The 9,587-nt window shown below is 38.2% G+C and overlaps 1 non-coding gene across 1 annotated transcript; it reads left to right on the forward strand.

Moving 5' to 3' along the window:
- Positions 1-731: 731 nt before the first annotated feature.
- On the forward strand, positions 732-838 carry LOC136170067 (U6 spliceosomal RNA). The gene has a single exon (XR_010663524.1). It is a non-coding gene; the product is annotated as a U6 spliceosomal RNA (small nuclear RNA).
- The last annotated feature ends 8,749 nt before the right edge of the window (positions 839-9,587 follow it).

Below are 9,587 nucleotides of genomic sequence, written 5' to 3' on the forward strand. Positions count from 1 at the left end.
AGACTGAAGGTAAAAGGAGAAGGCAGCAGCAGAGGATGAAATGGTTAGATAGCCTCACTGACTCAATGACATGAATTTGAGCCAATTCCAAGAAATAGTGAAGGACAGAGGAGTCTGGTGTGCTTCAGTCCACGGAGTCACAAAGAGCCGGCCATGACTCAGCGACTGAACAACAAACAGCAGCATGTACCATGATGATTTGAAATTTCTGTATATTAGAAAATGATCACAAGAAGTCTAATTAACAGCTGAATCATTTTAGATTGCAAAACTCTAACTGTTCACATCATTACATTTAATTACCTTCAGGCTTCATGGTGAAACCTGATGCTTTGACTTGCTTGTTTTGGCTTCCTTGGAGGCTCAGTTGGTAAAGAGTCCACCCACAATGCGGGAGACCTGGATTCAATCTCTGGGTCAGGAAGATCCCCTGGAGAAGAAAATGGCAACTCACTCCAGTATTCTTGTCTGGAGCATTCCATGGCCGAGCCTGGTGTGCTGCAGTCCATGGGGTCACAAAAAGTCGGACACGACTGAACGACTGAACTGAACTGATGGAACCAGATGCCATGATCTTAGTTTTTTGAATGTTGAGTTTTAAGCCAAATTTTTCACTCTCCTCTTTCATTTTCATCAAGAGGCTCTTTAGTTCTTCTTCACTTTCTGTCATCACTGTGGTGTCATCTGTGTATCTGAGGTTATTGATATTTCTCCTAGCAATCTTAATTCCAGCGCTCGCTTCGGCAGCACATATACTAAAATTGGAACAATACCCAGAAGATTAACATGGCCCCTGTGCAAGGATGACACGCAAATTCGTGAAGCGTTCCATATTTTTACAATAACCCTATATGCAAGACAGCAAAAGAGACACAGATGTATAGAACAGAATTTTGGACCCTGTGGAAGAAGGCGAGGGTGGGATGATCTGAGAGAATAGCATTGAAACATGTATATTATCAGTTGTGAAACAGATCGCCAGTCCAGGTTTGATGCATGAAACAAGTGCTCAGGGCTGGTGCACTAGGATGACCCAGAGGGATGGGATGGGGAGGGGGGTTCAGGATGGGGAACACATGTAAATCCGTGGCTGATTCATATCAGTGTATGGCAAAAACCACTACAATATTGTAAAGTAATTAACCTCCAACTAATATAAATAAATGAAAAGAAAAGAAACAGGGTATTCCTTGGAAGGACTGAGGCTGAAGCTGAAACTCCATACTTTAGCCACCTGATGAGAAGAACTAACTCATTAGAAAAGATTCTGATATTGGGCAAGTTTGAAGGCAGGAGAAGGGAATGACAGAGGATGAGATGGTTGGATGGCATCACCAACTCAATGGACATGAATTTGAGCAAGCTCTGGAAGTTGGTGATGGACAGGGAAGCCTGGCGTGTCGCAGTCCATGGGATTGCAAAGAGTCTGAAACGACCAAGCGACTGAACTACCGAACTGAACTGAACTGCTTGAAACAAAGTAAACTGAACTCTCTCCAGGCACTCCCTGGCAGTGTGGTACATCTCTGGCAGCTCTGAGCGGGCATGCGATGCCACCCTCAGCCCCTCCTGAAAGGTCTGTGGCCTCCCTTCTGCCACCACTGTATAGTGGCCCTTGCTGGCACATGTTTTCTTTTGATGCATTATTCACGTTTTTAAAAGATTTATTGATGTCATTTATTTGCATTTGTCTGCACTGGGTCTTTGTTGTGGCTCACAGGCTCCTCACTGCGGCGGCTTCTGTTGCAGAGCATGGGCTTCGTGGCTCCGGAGCATGTGGCATCCTCCGGAAGCAGGGAGCAAACTTGCGTCCCCTTCATTGGCAGGCAGATTCTTAACTCTTGGACCACCAGGGAAGTCCCCAATAAATTCTTAATTATTTAAAAGATAATTTAAAATAAAGACCTAAGTTTAAAAAAATCTTAATTCCAGCTTGTGCTTCATCCAGCCCAGGATTTCTCATGATGTATTCTGCATATAAGTTAAATAAACAGGGTGACAATATGCAGCTTTGATGTACTCCTTTTCCAATTTGGAACCAGTCTGTTGTTTCATGTCTAATTCTAATTGTTGCTTCTTGACCTGCATATAGATTTCTCAGGAGGCAGGTCAGGAGATCTGGTATTCCAGTCTATTGAAGAATTTTCCACAGTTTGCTGTGATCCACACAATCAAAGGCTCTGACATAGTCAATAAAGCAGAAGTAGATGTTTTTCTGGAACTCTCTTGCTTTTTCGATGATCCACTGGACATTGGCAATTTGATCTCTGGTTCCTCTGCCTTTTCTAAATCCAGCTTGAACAACTGGAAGTTCATGGTTCACACACTGTTGAAGCCTGGCTTGGAGAATTTTAAATATTACTTTGCTAGTGTGTGAGATGAGTGCAATTGTGTGGTAGTTTGGACACTCTTTGGCATTGCCTTTCTTTGGGATTGGAATGAAAACTGATCTTTTCCAGTCCTGTGGCCACTGCTGAGTTTTCCAGATTTGCTGGCATATTGAGTGCAGCACTTTCACAGCATCATCTTTTAGGATTTGAAATAGCTCAGCTGGAATTCCAGTACCTCCACTAGCTTTGTTTGTAGTGATGAGCAATTATAAAACTGAGCAGAAGACATGAACCAACTGTTTTTGGCCATTTTACAATCAGTAGTGTGATCCCCAAGTAAAAAGAGATGTACAAAATGCCACTATCTCCTCAGCTTTCTGCCTGATGCCACTTTCTGGTGCTGCAGTGAGGTGAAGTTCAAGCAGAACATAGCAGAGATGAACATTTGAAGCTGTTGATGGAGCTAAGACTTGTAGGTCAGAGTGTTCGACAGAAGGGTGTACAGAAAAGGTGTACCAAAAAAAGGACGTACAAAACAAGTTGTATATGGGTCTTTTTAAGTCTTTTGTTGTTATTATTCAGTTGCCCAGTCATGTCTGACTCTTTGAGACCCATGAACAGCAGCACGCTAGGCCTCCCTGTCCCCCACCATCTTCCAAAGTTTGCCGAAGTTCATGTCCATTGCATTGGTGATGCCATCCAGCCGAACACTAAAGACTTAAGAATATTCAGGGTGAGACCTCACAGGCCTGGCCATACTGGTTTTCACAGCATTGGGAAATGTAGGAGTTTCTATTAGGTAGAATCAAGGGACCTCATTAAATTGTCAAGCATTCAATTGAGAACCAGAAAGGTCATGCATTAGGAGTATGGCTACTCTAATCCTATTATGCTAGACCTTTCCCATAAAGTTTAAAAATATGCCACACACACACAAAAAAAGAAAAGCTACCAGTCAGTAAATTAACTTGGTCAGAACAAGATATAACATCCTTTAAAGGAAGACAATAAAATCCTAACACTCAAAAAAATTTAGCATTCACATTGTTTAACATAAAATGTAGAATAGCTAGACATGAAAAAAACTCATAACCAGAGTAAGGAAAAAAAGACAATAGAAATTGACCCATAGGTGACAAATGTTAAAAGAGCAGACAGGTAATTTTAAATAGCTATTCTTAATACACTTAAGAATTTAAAGGAAAAGATTAACATACTGGGTAAGAGATGGAAAAGTTCACTAAAAGAAACAGTAAAAAAAAAAAGAAATGGAAATCCTATTTTTTTTAATTGAAGTACAGTTGATTTACAAGATTGTGTTAATTTTGCTACACAACAAAGCGATTCAGTTATATATATATATATAATATATATATATATATATTCTTTTTAAGCTTTTGTTTGTCTTTTTGTTTCTTTTTTTCCATATTCTTTTTTTATCATGGTTTGTCATAGGATATTGAATATAGTTCTCTGTGCTATAGAGTAGGACATTGCTGTTTATCCATTCTGTATATAAGAGTCTGCATCTGTTAACCCCAAATTGCCATTACACTCCTTCCTCACCAACCTCTTCCCCTTGGCAACCACGAGTCTATTCTGTACATCTGTGAGTCCGTTTCTATTTCATAGGTAGGTTCATTTGTGTCATATTTTAGGTTTCACATAAAAGTGATATCATATGCAATTTATATTTCTTTCGGACTTACTTCACTTAGTATAATCTCAAGTTGCATCCATGTTGCTGCAAATGGCATTATTTTGTTCTTTTTTATGGCTGAGTAGTATTCCATCGTACATATGTACCATATCTTCTTTATCCATTCATCTGTCTATGGACAGAAATGGAAATTCTAGAAGTGAAACTGTAGCATCTGAAATATAAATTCACTGGGTGGGACTAACAGCACACTGGAAACTATAGCAGGAAAGATCAGTGAAATTGAAGATAGGGATGTAGGAATGATCCAGAGTGATGCTTATGGAGGGGGGTGGGTGGAGGATAGATAAAGGAAAAAGAGCAATGAAGGCTTCCCTGGTGGTCCAGTGGTTAAGAATCTGACTAGCAATGCAAGGGACACTGGTTCAATCCCAAGTCTGGGAAGATCTCACATGCCACAGAGAAGCTAAACCCATGAGCCACAGTACTGAGCCTGTGAGCCTAAAGCCTGTGCTCTGCAACAAGAGATGCCACCGCAATGAGTCTGCACACCACAATAAAGGGTAGGCCTCGCTTGCCACAACTAGAGAAAGCCCGAGTGCAGCAATAAAGAACCACCACAGCTAAAAAATAACATTAAATAAATATTTTTTTTAAAGGAGCAATGGGTTGGTGGGGAAAGAGTATAAGGGGAAGCTGGGGTTAGGAGATGCAGGCTATTAAATGTAGAATGGATAAACAACAATATCCTACTGTATAGCACAGAGAACTATATTCAATATCTTGTGATAAACCGTGATAAAAAAGAATATGAAAAAGAAACAAAAATAATATACTAGATAATATAAAATGATGTAACATACATATAACTGCAACCCTAGAATAAGAGGAAAGACTAGGGTTAAAAAAAATTAGTGGCCAAAATGCTTCCAAGTTTGAAAATATCAATTCATAGATCCTAGAATCTTAATGAATCCCAAACAGGAAAAAAATGCAAAGAAAATCATACCCAGGAATAGCAGTTAAATTGCTGAAAGTGAAAAAGAGTAAATATTGAAAGTGCCTATAGGAGAAATATACACTACAGTTAAAGAACAGCAATAAAAATGACCACTGATTTCCACCAGAAATAATGCTATCAGAAGACAATGAAAAAATATTGTTATTGTGGGAACCTATAGCCAATGAAAATATTCTTGAAAAACAAAGGCCTGTGATGGTGGGGATGGGATTGAGGGTGGTTCAAATGGTATATGGGAACTCTTTGTACTTTTCACTCAATTTTGGGTTGTGACCCTAAAACTGCCCTATTAAATTAAATGTTAAAGCAAGTTTTTCAGGTCAAGGAAAATGATGTAAGGTAGAAAGTGAGATTTATACAAAGGAATGAAAAGCACCAGAAATGGTGCATTTGTAGATAGATAAAACATACTTTTTCTCATTTATTAACTTTCTTTGAAAAGAATTAACTATTTAAGACTTCCCTGGTGGTCCAGTGGTTAAGAATCTGCCTGCCAATACTTGGGGACACAGGTTCGATCCCTGGTCCAGGAAGACCCCACAGCTAAGCCTGTGTGGCACAACTACTGAACCCAAGCTCCAAAACAAGAGACGCCACCACAATGAGAAGCCTGTCCACCACAGCTAGAGAGTAGCCCCTCCTTGCTGCAACTGGAGAAAGTCTGCATGAAGCAATGAAGACCCAGTGCAGCCAAAAACAAATAAAGAATACATAAAATTTTAAAGTAACTATTTAAAGAAGAAATAATAACACTACATTGTGAGGTTTGTAACATAATGTAAGGTTCTTTGGTATATTAACTAATGGTAGACCGTGATGAGTTATGGATATATATTGTATGCCCTAGAGCAACTATTAAACCAAAGAGGTATGTCTAAAAAGCTAATGGAGGAGATAAAATGAAAACAAAAGAAAGAGTTTAAAAAACACAAGGGGGGAGGGATAAAGGAACCAAATATAGATAAGACAGAGAGAAAACAAATAGCAAAATGATAGACTTAACCCAACCATATTAGTAATGATACTAAACATAAACAGACCATATATTCCAGATTATCAAACTGAATATAAAAGTAAGACTCAGTTATATACAACTGCACTTTAAGTATACTAACACAAATAAGTATAAGAATCGAAAATGTATACAATGCACAGGTTGATCATAATAAATTTGAGGTGGCTAAATTAATTAATATCAGATAAAATAGACTTTGAGATAGATTATTATCATAGGGAGTTTCACAGTAAGGAAGTTATTAATTCATTAAGAATACATAAGAATCCAAATTTTGTATAGATCTAATAAAAGAATTTTGAAATATGTAAAGCTAAAATTGACAGAACTAAGAAAGACAAGTAGACAAATCCATAATCATAGTTGGAGTTTCTAACACCTTCTTTTAGGAATTTATAAAACAGACTAAAAAATCAGTAAAGATAGAGAATGAACAATACCATCAACCAGCTTGACTTATTGAAATGTATCAAATACTGCATTCAACTACTATATTTTCAAGAATACATTGAACATTCAAGATAAACTATATGTTAGGCCATAAAAATAAATATATAACACTACATATAAAATAAAATTATACAGAGTATATTCTCTGACAACTCTGTTAAATTAGGAGTTGATTACAATGGCATGTCCAGAAAACCAGCAAATATTTGGAAATTATCATATTACCAGATAATCCATAGAGTCAAAGAGATGGCAAGGAATTAGAAATATTCTTAAATGAATGGTGATGAAAACACATTAAAATTTGTGTGATACAGTTAGCAATGCTTAAAGGGAAACTTATAGCTTTAAACGTTTGTTTTAGAAAAATTATGATATTAATGAAATATAGAATGAAAGTAAATACAATAAAAAATTAGTAGTTTGAAAAAATGAAAAAAATCTATAAATCTCTAGCAAGAATAATAGAGAAAAAAGAAAACATCTTACACCATTTATAAAAATAAACTCAAAATGGCTTTAAGACTTAAATATAAGACATGACATGATAACACACCAGGAAGAGAACATAGGCCAAACATTATTTGTCATAAATCATACCAATGTTTTCTTAGGTCATTCTCCCAAGGCAATAGAAATAAAATAAACAAATGGGACCTAATCAAATTTACAAACTTTTGTACAGAAAAGTAAACCAGAAACAAAATGAAAAGAAAATCTATAGAATGGGAGAAAATATTTTCAAATGATGTGACAGACAAGGGCTTAATTTCCAAAATAGGCAAACAGTTGATACAACTTATTAACAACAACAACAACAACAACAAAAACCCCAAACAACCCAATCAGAAAATGGACAGAAGATCTAAACAGACATTTCTTCAAAGAACACAGATAACCAAGAAATACTCACAGTGCCATGTGCTCAGTCATGTCTGACTCTTTGTGACCCCATGGACTGTAGCCCACCAGGCTCCTCTGTCCATGGAATTTTCCAGGCAAGAGTACTGGAGTGGGTTGCCATTTCTACTTCCAGGGGATCTTCCTGACCCAAGGATCGAACCCGCATCTCCAGGGTCTCCTATATTGTGAGTGGGTTCTTTATCCATTGAGCCATCAGGGAAGCCCATGGATAGCCAAGAGGCACATGAAAAGATGTTCAACATCGCTAATTAAATGAGGCATCACCTCACACCTGTCAGAATGGCCATCATTAAAAACTCTACAATAACAAATACTGTAGAGCATGTGGAGCAAAGGGAAACCGCCTACTCTGTTGGTGGGAATGTAAGTTGCTGTCGCCACTGTAGAAAGCAGTATGGTGGTTTCTCAGAAAACTGAAAATAGGATTACTGTATGATCCAGCAATCTCACTCCTGGGCATAATAAAAAAAAGTGCATGCACCTCAATGTTCATAGCAGTACTATTCACAATAGGCAAGACATGGAAACACCTTAAATGTCCATCGACAGATGAATGGATAAAGAAGATGTGGTACAGATATACAATGGAATACTACTCAGCAACATAGATGCAACTTGAGATGATCATATCATAAGCGAAGTCAGGGGAATTCCCTGGTGGTCTAGTGGCTAAGACTCCAGGATCCTATTGCAGGAGGTCTTGGTTCCACCCCAGGTAAGGGAACTAGATCCCACATCCCACAGCTAAAAGATCCCACATGCTGCAACTAAAAGACCTGGTGCACTGGAAAAAAAAAAACAACAACAACAACCCTGAAATAGACCTACATAAATAGTCAACTGAACTTTGACAGAGGAGCAAAGTTAATACAGTGGAGAAAAGAGAATGTTTCCAACACATGATGTTGTACAATTTAACATCCACACTAAAAAAAAAAGATGATCTAGGTACAGACCTTAGACCCTTCACAAAAAATTAGCTCAAAATGAATTGTAGACTTAAATGTGAAACACAAAACTGTAAAACTATAACATGGGAGAGAATTAATGTGATCTCGAGTTTGGCAATGGCCTTTTTATACACCACACTAAAGGCACGACCCATGAAAGAGATAATTGATAAGCTGGACTTCATTGAAATTAAAAACCTATGCTCTGTGATAGACAATGTGAAGAGAAGGAGAAACCAAGCCACAGGCTGGGAGAAAGTATTTGCAAATACTTTCTGGTCCAGGCCTGTTACTGATAACAGGACTTACCTGATACAGGACTGTTATCTCAAATGTACAGAGAACTCTCAAAACTCAAAAATAAGAAAACAAATGGAGAAAATACTTGCAAACCATATATCTGATAAGGAACTCATACGACTTAATGGCAAAAATATATAAGGAACCCATACAACTCAATAGCAAATAACCAAATAAACCAATTCAAACATGGACAAAGTATCTTGTAAAATAATAGAAAATATATGTTGATCTCTGTCCCCAGTTCCTGGAAACTTTGTCATTTCCTGGGTAGGAAAGGAGTGTTTTTGCTCTGGTGAAGTGGCTTATCGAGGGTAGGCTCCTGAACGAGGGCCCGTCACCAGAAAGATTAAGCCATAATCAGTAGGCTTGGAGTTTTCAATCTCATTCCGCCATCTTCCACAGAGGTGCTGGAAGTGGAGTTAATGATTGATGTTGCCTGCATGAGGAAGCCTGCATAAATATTCTGAAAGTGTGGGGTTTGGAGAGCCTCTAGGTTGGTGACCACATGGAGTGGGGTGTGGAGAGTTGTACACATGGACAGGGCATAAGAGTTCAGTGCCCCTTCCCATATACTTTGCCCTATACATCTTTTCCATATGGATGTTCATCTGTATCCATTACCATATCCTATTACAGTAAACTGCTGAACAGTAAGTAAACTGTTTTCCTGAGTTCTGGAGCCATTCTAGGAAATCAATTGAACCCAAAGATGACACTGTGGGAACCTCTGATTTGTAGCCAATGGGTCAGAAGCACAGAAGCATCTGAACTTTCTATTGGCATCTGAAGTGGTAGGGAGGGGAGTTGTAGGACTGAGCCCTTACTTTGTAGGATCTGACACTTTCTCCAGGTGCAGAGTGTCAGAAATGAGTTAAATTACTGGCGTTGGGGAAACACCTTCACATTTTGTGACCAGAGTGTCAGAAGTGATGTG

The sequence above is a fragment of the Muntiacus reevesi genome, chromosome 5 (genome assembly GCF_963930625.1).
Source record: "Muntiacus reevesi chromosome 5, mMunRee1.1, whole genome shotgun sequence".
Lineage (NCBI taxonomy): Eukaryota > Metazoa > Chordata > Mammalia > Artiodactyla > Cervidae > Muntiacus > Muntiacus reevesi.